Raw genomic sequence first — 23355 nt, forward strand, 5'->3', positions numbered from 1 at the left:
GAACACGTTTCTTGCCTCTAGAGTGCCCAAACCCTTAACATTCTTATATGTTTCAATGAGATCCCCTCATTGGACCCCCATATCCCATTGTACTTCCCCTTTTCCAAAATTGACGCAATTTAGATAGTAATCTGCCGTCCTGTTTTTGAAACCTAAGTGGATAACCTACCATATCCGCATTGAACTTCATCTGCCATGCATCTTCCTACTCCCCCAACCTGTCCAAGTCACCCTGCATTCCCACAGCATCCTCCTCCCAGTTCACACTGCCACACAGCTTTTAGTCATCTGCAAATTTGCTAATGTTACTTTGAATCCCTTCATCCAAATCATTGATGTGTATTGTAAATAGCTGCGGTCCCAGCACCGAGCCTTGCGGTACCCCACTCGTCACTGCTCGCCAGTCTAAAAGGAACCCGTTAATCCCTACTCTTTGTTTCCTGTCTGCCAACCACTTCTTTATCCATGTCATCACTCTACCCCTAATATAATTTGCCCTAATTTTGCCCACTAATCTCCTATGTGGGAGCTTGTCAAATGCTTTCTGAAAATCTATCGTATCTCCGGCCGCACTGTGTCCTAACATAGAAACATAGAAACATAGACAATAGGTGCAGGAGTAGGTCATTAGTGGAGTAGGCGGCTGTAATGTATTCATATATATTCATGTATATGCTAATGAGTTGGCGTTGTATATCAGTTGGGAATGCTTGATAATAAATCTCTCTTGTGATCCAGCCAGCCTGCGTGTAAATTGTTCTTCATTCTGCTGTCCGGAATATAACAACACTGGCGACGAGGATGGGATAGTGGTGAAATCATTGGACAAAGTCAGCATGGATTTAAGAAGGGTAAATCATGTCTGACGAATCTTATAGAATTTTTCGAGGATGTAACTAGTAGAGTGGATAAGGGAGAACCAGTGGATGTGTTATATCTGGACTTTCAGAAGGCTTTCGACACGGTCCCACATAAGAGATTAGTATACAAACCTAAAGCGCACGGTATTGGGGGTTCAGTATTGATATGGATAGAGAACTGGCTGGCAGACAGGACGCAAAGAGTTGAGTAAACGGGTCCTTTTCACAATGGCAGGCAGTGACTAGTGGGGTACCGCAAGGCTCAGTTCTGGGACCCCAGCTATTTACGATATATATTAATGATTTGGACGAGGGAATTGAATGCAACATCTCCAAGTTTGCGGATGACACGAAGCTGGGGGCAGTGTTAGCTGTGACGAGGATGCTAGGAGGCTGCAAGGTGACTTGGGTAGGCTGGGTGAGTGGGCAAATGCATGGCAGATGCAGTATAATGTGTATAAATGTGAGGTTATCCACTTTGGTGGCAAAAACAGGAAAGTAGATTATTATCTGAATGGTGGCCGATTAGGAAAGGGGGAGATGCAACGAGACCTGGATGTCATGGTACACCAGTCATTAAAAGTACGCATGCATTTGCAGCAGGCAGCGAAGAAGCAGAATGATATGTTAGCATTCATAGCAGATGGATTTGAGTATAGGAGCAGGGAGGTTCTACTGCAGTTGTACAGGGTCTTGGTGAGACCACACCTGGAGTATTGCGTACAGTTTTGGTCTCCTAATCTGAGGAAAGACATTATTGCCACAGAGGGAGTACAGAGAAGGTTCACCAGACTGATTCCTGGGATGTCGGGACTTTCATATGAAGAAAGACTGGATAGACTCGGCTTGTACTCGCTAGAATTTAGAAGATTGAGGGGGGATCTTACAGAAATTTACAACATTCTTAAGCGGTTGGACAGGCTAGATGCAGGAAGATTGTTCCCGATGTTGGGGAAGTCCAGAACAAGGGGTCACAGATAAAGCATAAGGGGGAAATCTTTTAGGACCGACAGGAGGAAAACCTTTTTCACACAGAGAGTGGTGCATCTCTGGAATTCTCTCCCGCAGAAGGTAGTTGAGGCCAGTTCATTGGCTATATTTAAGAGGGAGTTAGATGTGACCATTGTGGCTAAAGGGATCAGGGGGTATGGAGAGAAGGCAAGTAAAGGATACTGAGTTGGATGATCATATTGCCATGATCATAGTGAATGGCGGTGCAGGCTCGAAGGGCCGAATGGTCTACTCCTGCACCTATTTTCTATGTTTCTATGTTTCTATGATCGCGTTTGGGAACTGATCCTTTAGATACAGTGAAGGACTGTTTTGCAACAAGCAGTATTGTTTAACAGTTTAAAAAGTAAATACGGAGTAGTGTCGCAGTTGTTTGCGAACTGGACATGGGGGGCCTGCAGATCCGTATATGCAGGGGACTATAGTTCAAAACTGCAGCTGGATTAATCGGCGAGAGTTTGTCATGCTATCTATATGTTGTGTCTACGTGGCAAGATGTCGTCCTTGGGAATGTATATCATTTTAGACTGATTTTTTTGTCCAATTCCTCAAGCTTAATAGCCTTTGCACAGCTAAGTTTTAGGTGAATTGTTACACCAGAACAGACAGGAATTCGGGGTTTTAAGGAACCTTGTATTAAAAAAAGAGAACGACACGATGGCAGCGTCCACGGTCTACATCGGAATCCTTAGCACTTTTGACAGGAGTAGAGAGCTCCTATATGGAGAGAGCAAACATGCTTTTCAAGGCAAACAACATATTGGAGATTAGTGGTGAAGGAGAGATAGTGGCTGCAACATATGGCCGTTTGTGAACGCATGGACGCGATTCTGCTCACGGAGATCGGTCTTGAAGTGAATCTCCTTGCAAAGGCAAAATACGTGCTATTCAATGACATTATAGATAAGTTGGAGGAGCACTTCAACCCAAAGCCTCTGGAAATTGCAGAAAGCGATACAGTTGGCACTAGAAACCAGAAGCAGAATGGAACAATCAATGAGTACATTGTTGCCTTGAAAAACATTAGTTTACATTGTAACTTTGGAACATTTCTTGGACGATCATTACGCGACAGATTTGTTTGTTGGTTATTGGATGAACGAATTCAGTCCAAACTGATGAACACTCCAGATCCCACATTCGAGATGGCATGCAAGATTGCTACCACAATGGAGATGGCATCAAAGAATGCTCGCGAGTTTCGTCCACCCGCTTACAGTCACAAGGCAGTGCCTATGGTCAAACCAAGAGGCGCTAAACCAAAACCGAAGTATGGCGGGGAGCCAAATTAAGGCAGTTGATATCGTTGCAAAGGAAATCACTCATCCCAATTTTGTCTGTTCAAAACGGCCAAGGGCATAACACCTCAACATGTCGGGCCAAGCTTAAACCAGGAAACCAATAACCTGCGGGAATCAAGCAACTACACCGGAGAGGAATTCACAACTTGGAGGTGAACCGAGATATAAATGAACTTGGGTTGTACACCATTTATGCAACCAACGTCGATAAGCCTACAACAAGCCAAGGCACGGACTTTCGAACTAAAGTATTGATTAATGAACAGTTAATCGATATGTGTATTGACACGGCAGCAGATTGTTCGGCCATGAGCAAAGATCAGTACGAAACAACGTTCCCACAGATACCATTGTTTGAGAGTAAGGTCAAGCTGAGAACCTACTCGGGCGAAGTTTTGGAGACGTGTGGACAAATGAACTGTAAAGTTCAGCATAATGGTCAGTCAGTAACACTGCCCATCATCGTAGCCAGCAACATAAATAAACCAACCCTCCTTGGAAAGGATTGGTTGAGTAGAATAGAATTAGACTGAAAGAACATTTTCAGCGTCAATTTGATCAAATCACGTCTTGAAAACGTCATAAGCAAGCAGGCAAACAGTTTTGCTGACAGTTACACGGGAGTAACAGGGTACTCTGCACACATTCGACTTAAGCAAGATGTGAGGCTTGTGTATTGTCGACCAAGACCTGTATCCTATGCACTAAAGCACCAAGTGGAGGTAGAACTCGATAGATTAGAGCGTATTGGAGCACTTGTGAAGAAAGACCAGAGTAACTGGGCAATGTCAATTGTGGCAGTACCCAAGGCGGATAAAAATGTTTGACTATGTGGTGATTACACAGTCACAATCAACCAAGCCGTTGATGACGATCAATATCCGTTACCGACCTCGCAAGAGTCTTCACTAAACTGGATTGGTCTCACGCTTACGCCCAACTCATTGTCGATAACGAAAGTCAGCAGTGCTTGATTATCAACACACATAAAGGCTTGTATTCATACACAAAGCTGCCCTATGGTGTGAAATCATCAACGAAGAAAAATCAGTCTGTCATTGACAAGGCATTCTGCACTGTGTGTGCAACCAGGATGACCTATTGATATTTTCAGAAGGCATGGTAGAACATCTGCAAATCCTAGAGCAAGTTCTCACGCGACTGAACTGCCACAATGTCAAACTGCGTCAAAGTAAATGTGCATTGCACAGTCAAAGATAGACTACCTTGGACTCAAAGTAGTCGCCAACTGACTTCGCCATGTGAAGGCGAAAATTGAAGCAATAATGAATGCTCCAAAACCCAACAATGTGTCAGAGCTACGATCATTCCTTGGGATGATGCAGTTCTCTGCACGGTCCCTTCCAGATTTAGTAACTGTGATAACGCCACTTCATCATCTGCTACATAATGATGTGAAGTGCACTGGGGAAAGGAACAGCAACGTGCATTTGACATCTGCAAGGAAAACTTGACAAGTGACAAACTTCTTGTTCACTGTGATACGACTCGCGGGATGAAACTTGCTTGTGATGCTTCAGGTTATGGTGTAGGTGCAGTGATCTCCCACGTAATGAATGACGGGCAGGAAAAGCCTATTGCTTTTGCATCCCGCACCCTGTTATCGAGTGAACGCAACTGTGCGCAGAAAGGAAAGGAAGCACTCAGCATCGTGTTCGGAATCAAGAAATCCCATTAGTTTCTTCTCGGCAGACCAATCACCCCGGTGACTGATCACAAGCCACTATTAATGATACTTCTGCCCAAGTCAGCTATACCTTCCATGGCGGCATCAAGGATGCAGCGTTGGGCAATTTTGCTGTCCCAGTATGGCTACAAGGTGGAGTACAGAAGCTCCAAGTGCAACGCAGTTGCAGATGTGTTGTCCCGGTTTTCCCATGCGAACTCTGACGTGGGAAGTGAGAACTCATTCTACACAATGCAAGTTGTAGATGAAGACATTCCAGTGACTGCAACAGAAAATTGCATCATGAACAGAGCAAGACAATGTGTTGAAGTGGGTTTATGAATAGACATTGAATGTTGGAATGAAATCGATAGTGGATTGAACTCAGATTTGAACTCGGAGCTGAAGCCTTTCCATAATCAACGCCATGAATTATCATGTGAGCAGGGATGCGTTAAGTGGGGTTACAGCGTGGTTGTACCAGAGTCTTTGAGAAACAAAATTATGAACGAACTTCATGCCGCACATCCTGACATAGTAAGCATGAAGTCAATTGCCAGAAGTTTAGTGTACTGGCCTGGTATTGACAGTAACTGGTGAGCAAATGTAGCGTCTTCCAAAATTGCCGGAGTAAACCACCAAAAACACCACTGCAACCCCGGTCATGGCCAAACAGACCCGTTCAGAGAGTTCATGTAGATTTTTGCGAAAAGGGTAATAATCACTTTCCGGTGCTGGTAGATAGTCATTCCAAATCGATTGAGGTTAAGCATATGAGGTCAAGCACCACTACTGTGTGTACCATAGATGAGTTGAGACCCATTTTTGCATGCCATGGATTACCGGAAGAACTTGTTTCTGATAACGGGCCTCAGTTTCGTACAGAACAGTTCAAAGAGTTCATGCAGCCGGATGGAGTAAAACACGCACTTGTTCCCCCATAACATCTAACCTCCAACGGGACGGCGGAAAGGTATGTTAGCGTTATCAAAGTCGCTCTCAAGAAACAGGTATTGCAGGGTAGTTCAAAGTTCAGCATGAAACATCATTTGGCTAGTTTCTTGCTGAGGTACAGAACCACACCACATACAACAACAGGCTACTCATCTACTGAACTGTTGATGAACCGAAGGCTAAAATACGCTTTAGTCTAGTTCAACCCAATTTGGCTTTTAGAGTGGAACAGAAATAATTAAGTCATACACGTCATTTTGACTCCCACAAAAAGGAGAGATACTTCAATCCGGATGAGCAGGTTCGTGTTCTCAGTCCTCCCAACAAGTCCAGTCGAGACAAATGGGATGTTTGGAAAATAGTGGAAGTGTGTGGAACAAAAAGATACTTAGGTGAAGTTGGAGATAGGATCAAAAGTGTTCATGTTGATCAAATGATTTCAGCCAAAGATGAACCAAAAACTGACCATAGAATGCTAATCCCCGAGTCTCTATCTGAAAGTGAGTTGGAAGAGCCAACTGTGATTGAAACACAAAGTTCAGTCAGTATAGACAAATAAACAGATTACTCTGGTCAAAGTCAAAGTACTAAAACAGAGCCAAACAATCCTACTGTTGAGTCAATACTTAAACCTGTTACTCCTGTTACAGTTAGACGATCAAGCGGGATCCGTAAACCAGTAGTCAGATTTGGTTTTTAAGTTAAGTAACTTAATGTCTAGGTAGAATGAAAATGTGTAAATATGTCAAATAAATATATTGTGTTATCATTTAAGAATTAACGAACACTGGTTTAAATCAGGTACCATAACAAGACATTGTAACTGTGTACTTAGATTTAATACTTAAATAAGGGAGAGCAGTGTAATGTATTCATGTGTATTCTTGAATATGCTAATGAGTTGGTGTTGTATATAAATAGGGAAAGTTGGGGAATAAATCTCTCTTGTGATCTAGCCAGCCTGCGTGTAAGTTGCTATTAGTTTTGCTGTCCTGAATATAACAGCGGCCTTTCCTTGACAGCGATCCGGGTATACGATACGTTAGGATCAGAAGATCAGAATATGAATTCAGTTTGGATTGACTGAGATGAGATGTGATTAACTCTATCTGATATATCCGAATCTCGAGTACCCTCCACCCCAGAGAACGGAGATGGCCGTTTATGAAATATAGCCAGGATTGGAAGGAAGTTCCTTGTGGACAAGAGGGAACTGAATAATAATATGAACAGGTATGGGAATAAAGGTGACTCCAGGATCAGTTTAGTTATTGTGATATTAAATGTGTGAACAGAACTGAGCTTGGCATTGCGTGTGTGACCGTGAGTAACTGTGTGTGTGGGGGATATCTCCAATCTCCCGGACCGAGGAATAATCTCCACCCTCTGCCGCTGATTCCACGGCTCCATGGCCCACGGACCCCAGTCAGCGATGATCGGTGACAACAGCTCCTCCATAATAACTCACAACACCTGCGCCCTTCAAGGATGATTTCTCGGACCCCGCCGATACTCTCTTTACTCTCCACTGTTCCCTCTGATTTCGTCAATAGGTTTACTGTCGACACGAATGTGATGGGGCCGGCTGAGGAACAATGTTGAGGCGGAGTTCAGGAAAGAGATAGTGAACTTACTGACATTGTGTCAGAACAATAACCTCTCCCTCAATGTCGTCAAGCCGAACGGGATAGTTATTAAATTCTGCAGGCAAGGCGGAGTACATGCGTAAATTAGGATCAATGATGCGGAAGTGGAAATAGTTCAGCTTCATGTTGAGTGTGAATATTACCCCCAATGTGATCTGAATCAACCGCACAGATCAGATCAAAAAGAAGGCTCACTCGTCTTCCCGAGGAGACTCGCGCATCTTTGAGAAACATCTACAGATGCACCATTGCAAGCACAAGGTGTGGGTGAATCGCAGCTTTGTTTAGGGATAGTTCTGCCCAAGACGGCGATAAATTGCAGAGATGTTTTCAATGTAGCAGTCAATCACACAGAGCAGACTTCCCACCATTGACTCCATCTGTACCACGATGCCTCGGGCATAATTAAATATGTGTCTCACCACAGTCACTCCTACTCACCCATGTTCCAAGAAGGTCCATTGAAGATCCAAAAACCTGAAAGCGTGTACCATTACACTTTTGAACAGCTTCTTACCTTCCATTATCAACTTTGTGAACAATCCTTTCACAATCAAGAGCATTGTCCGATTTACCTAGAGCCCATAGCAGGTATTGAACTTTGTCTGTGGAACACGTGCGCTACAATCAGATTTATGATATGCTATTACATACCTGGCTAAAAAAAAAATTTACAATTACATTACAAACAAAATTAACAATTACTGCACACGTTCACAACATTCTACACTAAGTACATTCCCCTATAGTTTCTCTATCGTACTTAGGTTTCAACTAATAGTATATCTGCATGGAATATCTGATCTGTTTGTATGCCATGTTAAATTATTACATTGTACCTCTTTATTTGTGCCAATTGTAAATCTAAATCTAAAACCTAAAAGTTAAATCACCTGGCTACTTACAGTAGATGTTTATAACTCCAAAACAGAAGGGGGGGGGGTAGCATGGCTAATAGAAGGATGGCATAATTGATCGATCAACCTGTGCCCCTCGACACAGTTTAAATATGAAACTTTACACCTGGTTCTAGATAGTTTGTGTGTATTTACATAACTCAAATTCTCCAACTGAAAGAGATACAGTTCCAAGGAAAATTAGACCAGAAATATGCGATGTGGCTTGACCACAGCTTGTTCATTTCCCCAAATACACGGATATATAAGTGTTGGTGAAAAGACTGAAAACTATTCAGTTGATGTTCTGCATCATGGACTATATTCTGCATCCTGTATCTGTTTCTTATCTCCATCTATAGTACTTGAGTTTGAACTGATTGTATCGGTGTGTGGTCTATTTGAACAAAGTGGTCAACATGCAAAACAAAGCTTTCCACTGCACCTATGTCCGTGTGGCAATAATAGCCCCACCCTCGCCTAATGATTTGGGATAAGTATCTACTATGCTCACAGTGGGAATGTTCGTACTATGGTGGAGACTGTGATTGACATGTTGATGTGTTTGAAAAGGCGACGAATCGTTGATAAGCACAAAGGAATGCAGGGTAAATGTGCTAAGAAGGCGAGGAATGAGGATTAACACAGTAAGCATTCCGATACTGTATTCTGGGCAGATCGCAAGTAATGGCAGAGATTTCTAGATGTAATCTAGTGCATCATACAGACCAGACGTCTCGCCACTGACTCCGCCTATACTTCACACTGCCTCGGAAAAGGAGCCAAAATAATCAAATACCTGTTTCACCGCGACAATTTATTCGTCTCCCTGTCCCAGTCGGCAGAATGTACATACGTGTGAAAGCGTCCACCGTCAGTAGATTCTTCTTGTATACTGATGATGCATGTGAACCAATCACACAACATCCAGCATCACTACACCCCACTATAACACTTATACTAACACTCGTTCCCGGCACTGACAGTTCGAGCTGCTCGGATGCACTGATAACCTGTTGTAATCGACGCTGTTAAGCTATAGTGCTCATTAAAGATGTGTTTAAATCACACGGTCTCTGGCTCATGTTTACATGGCGTCAGAAGTGGTCTGACACTCCTTCTGTATAACGGTTTTGATTTTATCTTTTGTGAGTTTTGTTTTACTTTATGATGGCCTCTTCTTGTCGAAAGCCTGACCCTCTTGTCTTTGATGCGGATATCAGTGAACGCTGGGCCACGTTTGAAACTGTTAACCAGCACTATACGTACATTGCACACCGGATGTTGTCAAGACCTCTCTCCTGCTCAACGTTGCGGGCCCAGATGTCCTTCGTCGATCAAGAACATTCCGATATGCTCCGGCATTCTGCGATGCCAACGGCCGGGTATTAACCCCAGCTGAATCTCCCACCGACCCCAATGTTCTGCTGCGTAAACTGAGCCAGATCTGTCACCTGCCCTCAAATCACATTGATGATAGGGCACCGTTTTTCTCTCGTCGTCAGCTTCTGAGACGGCAAGATTTGACACTCAATGAAGCTGTGCACCCATGCTGAACCGCTGAATTCATCGACCATATAGGCGGTTCGCATGAAACAAAAACCATCATTCTGACGTGCCTCACTAGGCAGCGAACAAACACAGTTAACAGGCGATTTACGACCCAAGCTAATTAGGCGGTTCACAGCGATCCACAGCAGAGATTCACCTACTGCAATTACTTACACAACAGACAATCAGCCAGCTCCGCCCTCGTGAAAGCATGCAATGACTGCAAAAAAAATTGAATCACTTTGTTTCAGTTTGTCGGACCGCAATTCGGGCTCAGGGGGGGGGGGGAATTCGCCCAGCTCCATGTCTCATCTCAATGTTTTGCAACGAGACAGCAACGGTATCACTTCCCAATTCCAGCTCGAAGCCGCCCCAGACTACAGCCTAATTAACTCACAAGATGATTCGACGGTTTACTCTCTACAGCATGTGGCTAACAATAACCCAGATCCGATCGTGATGATATCTGTAAATAATGTAGACTTTGGCGCGAAATTAGATACTGGGGCCAAAGTAAACACAATGTCAACCAACGTCTTCAACACGTTTAGAAATAACGAGCCTCCCATCAAGGACAAATTCATTTTACATGCTTTTGGAGAGGAGGTATTAGTTCCTCTGGACAACACCGAGTTGAAATGTGTATTGAAAAAAACCACGAGGGATTTGGCTTTCTATGTCTTGAGTTTTAATTCAATTACTCTGCTTGGCAATCGTGCCTGTCCGGAGCTGTGGCGGATTTCCTTTGACAAAACTGTCCAGAAGCTGCAAATTTCGTTTGACAAAGGGTTATCAATACATCCTGATTGCTGGAACTGAAGTGCCGGAATGGGGCGTTGATATAAGTGTTGAGGAGGGGTGGAGTTAGTGGTGCTGGCCTGTGTGTGATTGGCTCACTTGCACCATCAATCTACAATACTTATATATATATATGTGTACTGCAATTGTGAGATATATAATTCGGCTTTGAATTGACCCCAGCTCCCTTTGGCAAGTTTATTCAAGGGAGCGAAGCTAACTGTATATTAACAAAAATGGAAGTCAACAAATTTGCAACTTGTTAAAGTGTCGCTATTTTTAGACACTGTAATATCAATTTTTTAAACTTTTGTTTCACAATATTTCACATTTGTTTTTTAAGGACAATTTTAAAAGCGATGTACCAACAGAATAGCGCAAATGCTCCCCCAACACCCGGAGATATGAGGTATATGACTCAAAGGTATGAAAATAATTGAAAGTGCAAGACGATAAACAAAATAAACTTGGAGGAATCACATTTTGCAGTTGGCACATAAACATATAACCATATAACAAATACAGCACGGAAACAGGCCATGTCGGCCCTTCTAGTCCGTGTCGATCACCTATTCTCCCCTAGTCCCACCTACCTGCACTCAGACCATAACCCTACATTCCTTTCCCGTCCATATAACTATCCAATTAATTTTTAAATGATAACATCGACCCTGCCTCCGCCACCTCCACGGGAAGCTCATTCCACACAGCTACCACTCTCTGAGTAAAGAAGTCCCCCCCCCCATGTTACCCCTAACCTTCTGTCCCTTAATTCACAAGTCATGTCCTCTTGTTTGAATATTTCCTACTCTCAGTGGGAAAAGCTTATCCACGTCAAATCCGTCTATCCCTCTCATCATTTTAAAGACCTCTATCAAGTCCCCCCTTAACCTTCTACGCTCCAAAGAATAAAGACCTAACTTGTTCAACCTTTGTCTGTAACTTAGTTGGTGAAACCCACGCAACATTCTAGTAAATCTCCTCTGTACTCTCTCTAATTTGATGACATGCTTCCTATAATTAGGCGATCAAAATTGGGGTGCTAACGAACATGTTAAAAGAGGTAAGATCTTCGCACAATTGAAGTCGCTCAATTCAGGCATAATTTTCTTACAAGAAACACAAAATTGCAAGCTCAGACTAGACTGAGGGCAAATTTGATAGGCCAAACATATCAATCTTCATATATCTCTAAATCCAGAGGTACGGCAATTATTATTCGTAAAGGCATACCATTGAAATCAAAGAATAGCATAATAGATAAGGAAGGGAGATATCTCATAGTTACCGGAGAGATTCATCCTATTCCAATCACCATGGTCAATATTTATGGGCCTAATTTTGATAATCCGCAATTTTTTAACAACATCCTGAATATCATTTCAGAGTTTAAGTACCAACACGTTATAATTGGGGGAGACTTTAAATGCATTTTAAATCCGTACCTGGGTAAATCTACACAACAAAAGATGGGTAACACAAAATCTAAAACTGGTGAACTCATAAATACATACATAAAAATACAATTACAACATATGTTTGGAGGATCGTGAACCTAGCTGGAAGGGAACACTCGTTTTATTCAACGGTACACAAAACATACTCACGTATCGACTATTTTTAGTGGACACAAAATTAATTCCCTATACAATGAACCGAAAATATCACAACATCATTATTTCTGACAACTCCCCGTTCACTTTTTTTTTTAACTTGAAAGAATGCCTAACATCAAATAGTTTTGCATGTTTAATCCTCAAATTTTACGTAATGATCCACAAGGTGATATATATTTAAACCAACAGATGGAACTTTTTTTCGAGACCAATGACAGCCCAGATATTTCACCCGCTTTACTATGGGAATATTTCAAAGCATCCAACTATAGATAAACATAATCTGTTATATATTAAAACTGTGTGTGTGTGTGTGTGTGTGTGTGTGTGTGTGTGTGTGTGTGTGTGTGTGTGTGTGTGTGTGTGTGTGTGTGTGTGCGTGTGTGCATGTGTGTGTGTGTGTGTGTGTGTGTGTGTGTGTGTGTTAGTGTGTGTGTGTGTGTGTGTGTGTGTGTGTGTGTGTGTGTGTGTGTGTGCGCGCGTGTGTGTGTGCGTGCGTGTGTGCGTGCGTGTGTGCGTGCGTGCGTGCGAGTGTGTGTGTGTGTGTGTGTGTGTGTGTGTGTGTGTATGTGTGTGTGTGTGTGTGTGTGTGTGTGTGTGTGTGTGTGTGTGTGTGTGTGTGTGTGTTTATGGTTCTGGCGTATTAGACTGAAAGAACATTTTCAGCGTCAATTTGTCCAAATCACGTCTTGAAAACGTCATAAGCAAACAGGCAAACAGTTTTGCTGACAGTTACGCGGGAATAACAGGGTACTCTTCACACATTCGACTTAAGCAAGATGTGAGGATTGTGTATTGTCGACCAAGTCATGTACCCTATGCACTAAAGCACCAAGTGGAGGTAGAACTCGATAGATTAGAGCGTAATGGAGCACTTGTGAAGAAAGACCAGAGTAACTGGGCAATGTCAATTGTGGCTGTACCCAAGGCGGATAAAAATGTTTGACTATGTGGTGATTACACAGTCACAATCAACCAAGCCGTTGATGACGATCAATATCCGTTACCGACCTCGCAAGAGTCTTCACTAAACTGGATTGGTCTCACGCTTACGCCCAACTCATTGTCGATAACGAAAGTCAGCAGTGCTTGATTATCAACACACATAAAGGCTTGTATTCATATACAAAGCTGCCCTATGGTGTGACATCCTCAACGAAGAAAAATCAGTCTGTCATGGACAAGGCATTCTGCACTGTGTGTGCAACCAGGATGACCTATTGATATTTTCAGAAGGCATGGTAGAACATCTGGAAATCCTAGAGCAAGTTCTCACACGACTGAACTGCCACAATGTCAAACTGTGTCAAAGTAAATGTGCATTGCACAGTCAGAGATAGTCTACCTTGGACTCAAAGTAGACGCCAACTGACTTCGCCCTGTGAAGGCGAAAGTTGAAGCAATAGTGAATGCTCCAAAACCCAACAATGTGTCAGAGCTACGATCATTCCTTGGGATGATGCAGTTCTATGCACGATCCCTTCCAGATTTAGTAACTGTGATAACGCCACTTCATCATCTGCTACATAATGATGTGAAGTGCACGTGGGGAAATGAACAGCAACGTGCATTTGACATCTGCAAGGAAAACTTGACAAGTGACAAACTTCTTGTTCACTGTGATACGACTCGCGGGATGAAACTTGCTTGTGATGCTTCAGGTTATGGTGTAGGTGCAGTGCTCTCCCATGTAATGAATGACGGGCAGGAAAAGCCTATTGCTTTTGCATCCCGCACCCTGTTATCGAGTGAACGCAACTATGCGCAGAAAGAAAAGGAAGCACTCAGCATCGTGTTCGGAATCAAGAAATCCCATTAGTTTCTTCTCGGCAGACCAATCACCCCGGTGACTGATCACAAGCCACTATTAATGATACTTCTTCCCAAGTCAGCTATACCTTCCATGGCGGCATCAAGGATGCAGCGTTGGGCAATTTTGCTGTCCCAGTATGGCTACAAGGTGGAGTACAGAAGCTCTAAGTGCAACGCAGTTGCAGATGTGTTGTCCCGGTTGTCCCATGCGAACTCTGACGTGGGAAGTGAGAACTCATTCTACACAATGCAAGTTGTAGATGAAGACATTCCAGTGACTGCAACAGAAAATTGCATCATAAACAGAGCAAGACAATGTGTTGAGTGGGTTTATGAATAGACATTGAATGTTGGAATGAAATCGATAGTGGATTGAACTCAGATTTGAACTCGGAGCTGAAGCCTTTCCATAATCAACGCCATGAATTATCATGTGAGCAGGGATGCGTTAAGTGGGGTTACAGAGTGGTTGTACCAGAGTCTTTGAGAAACAAAATTATGAACGAACTTCATGCCGAACATCCTGACATAGTAAGCATGAAGTCAATTGCCAGAAGTTTAGTGTACTGGCCTGGTATTGACAGTAACTGGTGAGCAAATGTAGCGTCTTCCAAAATTGCCGGAGTAAACCACCAAAAACACCACTGCAACCCTGGTCATGGCCAAACAGACCCGTTCAGAGAGTTCATGTAGATTTTAGCGAAAAGGGTAATAGTCACTTTCCGGTGCTGGTAGATAGTCATTCCAAATTAGATTAGATTAGATTATTTAATGACCACACAGTCAAGCTGGCGGAATTCAGGTTCAGTACAGGATGTTACAAGGTAGGCTGATTGAGGTTAAGCATATGAGGTCAAGCACTACTACTGTGTGTACCATAAATGAGTTGAGACCCATTTTTGCATGCCATGGATTACTGGAAGAACTTGTTTCTCATAACGGGCCTCAGTTTCGTACAGAACAGTTCAAAGAGTTCATGCAGCGGGATGGAGTAAAACACGCACTTGTTCCCCCATAACATCTAACCTCCAACGGGACGGCGGAAAGGTATGTTAGCGTTATTAAAGTCGCTCTCAAGAAACAGGTATTGCAGGGTAGTTTAAAGTTCAGCATGAAACATCATTTGGCTACTTTCTTGCTGAGGTACAGAACCACACCACATACAACAACAGGCTACTCATCTGCAGAACTGTTGATGAAGCGAAGGCTAAAATACGCTTTAGTCTAGTTCAACCCAATTTGGCTTTTAGAGTGGAACAGAAACAATTGTCAGAACCGCCATTTTGACTCCCACAAAAAGGAGAGATACTTCAATCAGGATGAGCAGGTTCGTGTTCTCAGTCCTCCCAACAAGTCCAGTCGAGACAAATGGGATGTTTGGAAAATAGTGGAAGTGTGTGGAACAAAAAGATACTTAGGTGAAGTAGGAGATAGGATCAAAAATGTTCATGTTGATCAAATGATTTCACCAAAGATGAACCAAAAACTGACCATAGAATGCTAATCCCCGAGTCTCTATCTGAAAGTGAGTTGGAAGAGCCAACTGTGATTGAAACACAAAGTTCAGTCAGTATAGACAAATAAACAGATTACTCTGGTCAAAGTCAAAGTACTAAAACAGAGCCAAACAAGCCTACTGTTGAGTCAATACTTAAACCTGTTACTCCTGTTACAGCTAGACGATCAGGCGGGATCCGTAAACCAGTAGTCAGATTTGGTTTTTAAGTTAAGTAACTCAATGTCTAGGTAGAATGAACATGTGTAAATATGTCAAATAAATATATTGTGTTATCATTTAAGAATTAATGGACACTGGTTTAAATCAAGTATCATAACAAGACATTGTAACTGTGTACTTAGATTTAATACTTAAATAAGGGAGAGCAGTGTAATATATTCATGTATATTCATGAATATGCTAATGAGTTGGTGTTGTATATAAATAAGGACAATTGGGGAATAAATCTCTCTTGTGATCTAGCCAGCCTGCGTGTAAGTTGCTATTAGCTTTGCTGTCCTGAATATAACAGCGGCCTTTCCTTGACAGCGATCCGGGTATACGATACGTTAGGATCAGAAGATCAGAATATGAATTCAGTTTGGATTGACTGAGATGAGATGTGATTTACTCTATCTGATACTGGGAAAACAGTTGAAAACTGAGGAATTTGGCTTGTAAATTGGTAAATCAGGCAATTTATCAGTCAATTTAAGCAAGACTGCTCTTAGCGAGCGGCAGTGAGTGAGCGGCCTTGCGAGGGAAGTGCCTTGTGAGTAAAGTGTGAGTCTTTGGCTCGAGAGTCTTCGGAGAGGAGGCTGAGGAGAGGAGACTACGCAAAACACTGCAGAGGGAGAGACGAAAGAAGGAGATGTCAGGCAAGCTGGTTCAGTGTGATGCTTGCAGTATGTGGGAGGTCAAGGACACCGCTGGTGCCTCTGGCTGCTACAAATGCGAAAAGTGCATCCAGGTAGATCTCCTGAAGGGCCGTGTTGGGGAACTGGAGAAGCACGTGGATGACCTCCGGTTCGTCCGAGAAACGGAGTCGTTCCTCGACAAGTCCTACAGTACGATTGTTACACCTAAGGTACTGGAAGAGAGAAGGTGGGAGACAGTGAGAACGGGAGGGAAGCATGGAATGCCAACGTCCCCGGGTGTTGTACCTCTTGTGAACAGGTTCACCCACTTAAAAGCTGTCGGGACAGAAGAGGTGTTTACACTGGGCGGCCAACTGGCTTGTGATGCGAATAGGGCTGTTGAGCCAAAACCAAAAAGGCATAAGGCAGGCAACGCCATTGTAGTAGGAGACTCCATTGTCAGAGGTACGGACAGGGGTTTCTGCGGCAACAGACGGGATGCGAGGATGGTGTGCTGCCTTCCTGGTGCCAGGATCCAGGATGTCACGGACAGAGTGCAGAAAATCCTCAAGGGCGAAGGTGAACATCCGGAAGTGGTAGTGCATGTCGGCACAAACGATGTCGGAAAGAAGGGGATGAATATTCTGCAGCGTGGCTTTAGAGAGCTCGGAAAAATGCTGAAAAGCAGGACCTCCAAGGTTGTTATCTCCGGTTTGCTTCCAGTTCCTCGTGCTGGCGAGAGCAGGAACAGGGAGATACGGGACCTGAACGTGTGGCTGAGGAACTGGTGCACGGGGCAGGGATTTAGATTCTTAGATCACTGGGATCTGTTTTGGGGTAAGGGGGAACTTTACAAAAGGGACAGATTGCATCTTAACAGGTGTGGGACCAGCATTCTGGCAGGCAGGTTTGCCACTGCTACACGGGTGGTTTTAAACTGAATAAAGGGGGGTGGGGTGTCGAATGGGCTAGTGGAGGATTGAGTTAAAGGGAAAGGGTTTCTTAAATGTGTGAGCGTAGAGACAGAGGGGTGCAAAATGAGGGTAGAAGCAATAGGTAGCAAGGTGAAAAGTAAAAGTGGCAGGCCGGAAAATCCAGGGCAAAAATCAAAAAGGGCCACTTTTCAACAAAATTTTATAAGGGGTAAGAGTGTTGTAAAAACAAGCCTGAAGGCTTTGTGTCTCAATGCAAGGAGCATTCGTAATAAGGTGGATGAGTTGAATGTGCAGATAGCTATTAATGACTATGATATAGTTGGGATCACGGAGACATGGCTCCAGGGTGACCAAGGCTGGGAGCTGAACATCCAGGGATATTCAATATTCAGGAGGGATAGAGAGAAAGGAAAAGGAGGTGGGGTAGCGTTGCTGATTAGAGAGGAGATTAACGCAATGGAAAGGAAGGACATTAGTTTGCAGGATGTGGAATCGGTATGGGTAGAGCTGCGAAACACTAAGGGGCAGAAAACGCTGGTGGGTGTTGTGTACAGGCCACCTAACAGTAGTAGTGAAGTTGGAGATGGTATCAAATAGGAAATTAGAAATGCGTGCGACAAAGGCAAAACCGTTATAATGGGTGACTTCAATCTACATATAGATTGGGTGAATCAAATTGGCAGGGGTGCTGAGGAAGAGGATTTTTTGGAATGTATGCGGGATAGTTATCTAAATCAACATGTAGAGGAACCAACGAGAGAGCAGGCTATTTTAGACTGGGTATTGAGTAATGAGGAAGGGTTAGTTAGCAGTCTTGTTGTACGTGCCCCCTTGGGCAAGAGTGACCATAATATGGTTGAGTTCTTCATTAGGATGGAGAGTGACATTGTTAATTCAGAAGCAATGGTTCTGAACTTAAAGAAAGGTAACTTTGAGTGTATGAGACGTGAATTGGCCAAGAGTGACTGGCAATTAATTCTAAAGGGGTTGACGGTGGATATGCAATGGAAGACATTTAAAGACTGCATGGATGAACTACAAAAATTGTTCATCCCAGTTTGGCAAAAGAATAAATCAGGGAAGGTAGTGCATCCGTGGATAACAAGGGAAATCCGGGATAGTATCAAAGCGAAGGATGATGCGTACAAATTAGCCAGAAAAAGCAGCATACCGGAGGACTGGGAGAAATTCAGAGACCAGCAGAGGAGGACAAAGGGCTTAATTAGGAAAGGAAAAATAGATTATGAAAGAAAACTGGCAGGGAACATAAAAACTGACTGCAAACGTTTTTATAGATATGTGAAAAGAAAGAGATTAGTTAAAACAAATGTAGGTCCCTTGCAGTCAGAAACAGGTGAGTTGATCATGGGGAACAAGGATATGGCGGACCAATTGAATAACTACTTTGGTTCCGTCTTCACTAAGGAAGACATAAATAATCTGCCGAAAATAGCAGGGGATCGCGGGTCAAAGGAGTTGGAGGAATTGAGTGAAATCCAGGTTAGCCGGGAAGTGGTGTTGGGTAAATTAAATGGATTAAAGGCCGATAAATCCCCAGGGCCAGATAGGCTGCATCCCAGAGTACTTAAGGAAGTAGCTCCAGAAATAGTGGATGCATTAGTAATAATCTTTCAAAACTCTTTAGATTCTGGAGTAGTTCCTGAGGATTGGTGGGTAGCAAACGTAACCCCACTTTTTAAGAAGGGAGGGAGAGAGAAAACGTGGAATTACAGACCAGTTAGTCTAACATCGGTAGTGGGGAGACTGCTAGAGTCAGTTATTAAAGATGGGAAGGCAGCACATTTGGAAAGTGGTGAAATCATTGGACAAAGTCAGCATGGATTTACAAAAGGTAAATCATGTCTGACGAATCTTATAGAATTTTTCGAGGATGTAACTAGTAGCGTGGATAGGGCAGAACCAGTGGAATGTGGTGTATCTGGACTTCCAGAAGGCTTTCGACAAGGTCCCACATAAGAGATTAGTTTACAAACTTAAAGCACACGGCATTGGGGGTTCAGTATTGATGTGGATAGAGAACTGGCTGGCAAACAGGAAGCAAAGAGTAGGAGTAAACGGGTCCTTTTCACAATGGCAGGCAGTGACTAGTGGGGTACCGCAAGGCTCAGTGCTGGGACCCCAGCTATTTACAATATATATTAATGATCTGGATGAGGGAATTGAAGGCAATATCTCCAAGTTTGCGGATGACACTAAGCTGGGGGGCAGTGTTAGCTGTGAGGAGGATGCTAGGAGACTGTAAGGTGACTTGGATAGGCTGGGTGAGTGGGCACATGTTTGGCAGATGCAGTATAATGTGGATAAATGTGAGGTTCTCCATTTTGGTGTCAAAAACAGGAAAGCAGACTATTATCTAAATGTTGGCCGACTAGGAAAAGGGGAGATGCAGCGAGACCTGGATGTCATGGTACACCAGTCATTGAAAGTGGGCATGCAGGTGCAGCAGGCAGTGAAGAAAGCGAATGGTATGTTAGCTTTCATAGCAAAAGGATTTGAGTTTAGGAGCAGGGAGGTTCTACTGCAGTTGTACAGGGTCTTGGTGAGACCACACCTGGAGTATTGCGTACAGTTTTGGTCTCCAAATCTGAGGAATGACATTATTGCCATAGAGGGAGTGCAGAGAAGGTTCACCAGACTGATTCCTGGGATGTCAGGACTGTCTTATGAAGAAAGACTGGATAGACTTGATTTATACTCTCTAGAATTTAGGAGATTGAGAGGGGATCTTATAGAAACTTACAAAATTCTTAAGGGGTTGGACAGGCTAGATGCAGGAAGATTGCTCCCGATGTTGGGGAAGTCCAGGACAAGGGGTCACAGCTTAAGAATAAGGTTGAAATCCTTTAAAACCGAGATGAGAAGAACTTTTTTCACACAGAGAGTGGTGAATCTCTGGAACTCCCTGCCACAGAGGGTAGTCGAGGCCAGTTCATTGGCTATATTTAAGAGGGAGTTAGATGTGGCCCTTGTGGCTAAGGGGATCAGAGGGTATGGAGAGAAGGCAGGTACGGGATACTGAGTTGAATGATCAGCCATGATCATATTGAATGGCGGTGCAGGCTCGAAGGGCCGAATGGCCTACTCCTGCACCTAACTTCTATGTTTCTATGTTTCTATATATCCGAATCTCGAGTATCCTCCACCCCAGAGAACGGAGATGGCCGTTTATGAAATATAGCCAGGATTGGAAGGAAGTTCCTTGTGGACAAGAGGGAACTGAATAATAATATGACCAGGTATGGGAATAAAGGTGACTCCAGGATCAGTTTAGTTATTGTGATATTAAATGTGTGAACAGACCTGAGCTTGGCATTGCGTGTGTGACCGTGAGTAACTGTGTGTGTGGGGGATATCTCCAAACTCCCGGACCGAGGAATAATCTCCACCCTCTGCCGCTGATTCCACGGCTCCATGGCCCACGGACCCCAGTCAGTGATGATCGGTGACAACAGCTCCTCCATAATAACTCACAACACCTGCGCCCATCAAGGATGATTTCTCGGACCCCGCCGGTACTCTCTTTACTCTCCACTGTTCCCTCTGATTTCGTCAATACGTTTACTGTCGACACGAATGTGATGGGGCCGGCTGAGGAACAATGTTGAGGCGGAGTTCAGGAAAGAGATAGTGAACTTACTGACATTGTGTCAGAACAATAACCTCTCCCTCAATGTCGTCAAGACGAACGGGATAGTTATTAAATTCTGCAGGCAAGGCGGAGTACATGCGTAAATTAGGATCAATGGTGCGGAAGTGGAAATAGTTCAGCTTCATGTGGATTGTGAATATTACCCCCAATGTGATCTGGATCAACCGCACAGATCAGACAAACAAGAAGGCTCACTCGTCTTCCCGAGGAGACTCGCGCATCTTAGAGAAACATCTACAGATGCACCATTGCAAGCATAAGGTGTGGGTGAATCGCAGCTTTGTTTAGGGATAGTTCTGCCCAAGACGGCGATAAATTTCAGAGATGTTTTCAATGTAGCACAGTCCATCACACAGAGCAGACTTCCCGCCATTGACTCCATCTGTACCACGATGCCTCGGACGTAATTAAATATGTGTCCCACCACAGTCACTCCTACTCACCCATGTTCCAAGAAGGTCCATTGAAGATCCAAAAACCTGAAAGCGTGTACCATTACACTTTTGAACAGCTTCTTACCTTCCATTATCAACTTTGTGAACAATCCTTTCACAATCAAGAGCAGTGTCCGATTTACCTAGAGCTAATTGCAGATATTGAACTTTGTCTGTGGAACACGTGCGCTACAATCAGATGTATTATATGCTATTATATACCTGGCTAAAAAAATAATTAAAATTACATTACAAACAAAATTAACAATTACTGCACACGTTCACAACATTCTACACTAAGTACATTCCCCTATAATTTCTCTATCGTACTTAGGTTTCAACTAATAGTATATATGCATGGAATATCTGATCTGTTTGTATGCCACGTTAAATTATTACATTGTACCTCTTTATTTGTGCCAATTGTAAATCTAAATCTAAAACCTAAAAGTTAATTCACCTGGCTACTTACAGTAGATGTTTATAACTCCATAACTGAAGAGGGGGGTAGCATGGCTAATAGAAGGATGGCATAATTGATCGATCAACCTGTGCCCCTCGACACAGTTTAAATATGAAACTTTACACCTGGTTCTAGATAGCTTGTGTGTATTCACATAACTCAAATTCTCCAACTGAAAGAGATACAGTTCCAAGGAAAATTAGACCAGAAATATGCGATGTGGCTTGACCACAGCTTGTTCATTTCCCCAAATACACGGATATATAAGTGTTGGTGAAAAGACTGAAAACTATTCAGTTGATGTTCTGCATCATGGACTATATTCTGCATCCTGTATCTGTTCCTTATCTCCATCTATAGTACTTGAGTTTGAACTGATTGTATCGGTGTGTGGTCTATTTGAACAAACTGGACAACATGCAAAACAAAGCTTTCCACTGCACCTCTGTCCGTGGGGCAATAATAGCCCCACCCTCGCCTGATGATTTGGGATAAGTATCTACTATGCTCACAGTGGGAATGTTCGTACTATGATGGAGACTGTGATAGACATGTTGATGTTTTTGAAAAGGCGACGAAGCGTTGATAAGCACAAAGGAATGCAGGGAAAATGTGCTAAGAAGGCGAGGAATGAGGATTAACACAGTAAGCATTCCGATACTGTATTCTGGGCAGATCGCAAGCAATGGCAGAGATTTCTAGATGCAATCTAGTGCATCATACAGACCAGACGTCTCGCCACTGACTCCGCCTATACTTCACACTGCCTCGGAAAAGGAGCCAAAATAATCAAATACCTGTTTCACCGCGACAATTTATTCGTCTCCCTGTCCCAGTTGGCAGAAAGTACATACGTGTGAAAGCGTCCACCGTCAGTAGCTTCTTCTTGTATACTGATGATGCATGTGAACCAATCACACATCATCCAGCATCACTACACCCCACTATAACACTTATACTAACACTCGTTCCCGGCACTGGCAGTTCGAGCTGCTCGGATGCACTGATAACCTGTTGTAATCAACGCTGTTAAGCTATAGTGCTCATCAAAGATGTGTTTAACTCAACACGGTCTCTGACTCATGTCTACATGGCATCAGAAGTGGTCTGACCCACTCGTTCTGTTTAACGGTTTTTATGTTATCTTTTGTGAGTTTTGTTTTACTTTACGATGGCCTCTTCTTGTCGAAAGCCTGTCCCTCTTGTCTTTGATGCAGATATCAGCGAACGCTGGGCCACGTTTGAAACTGTTTACCAGCACTACATGAACATTGCACACCGGAATGAACCAGATGTTGTCAAGGCCTCTCTCCTGCTCAACTTTGTGGGCCCAGATGTCTAATTACTTACACAACAGACAATCAGC

Source organism: Amblyraja radiata, chromosome 41 (genome assembly GCF_010909765.2).
Source record: "Amblyraja radiata isolate CabotCenter1 chromosome 41, sAmbRad1.1.pri, whole genome shotgun sequence".
In the NCBI taxonomy this organism is placed as follows: domain Eukaryota; kingdom Metazoa; phylum Chordata; class Chondrichthyes; order Rajiformes; family Rajidae; genus Amblyraja; species Amblyraja radiata.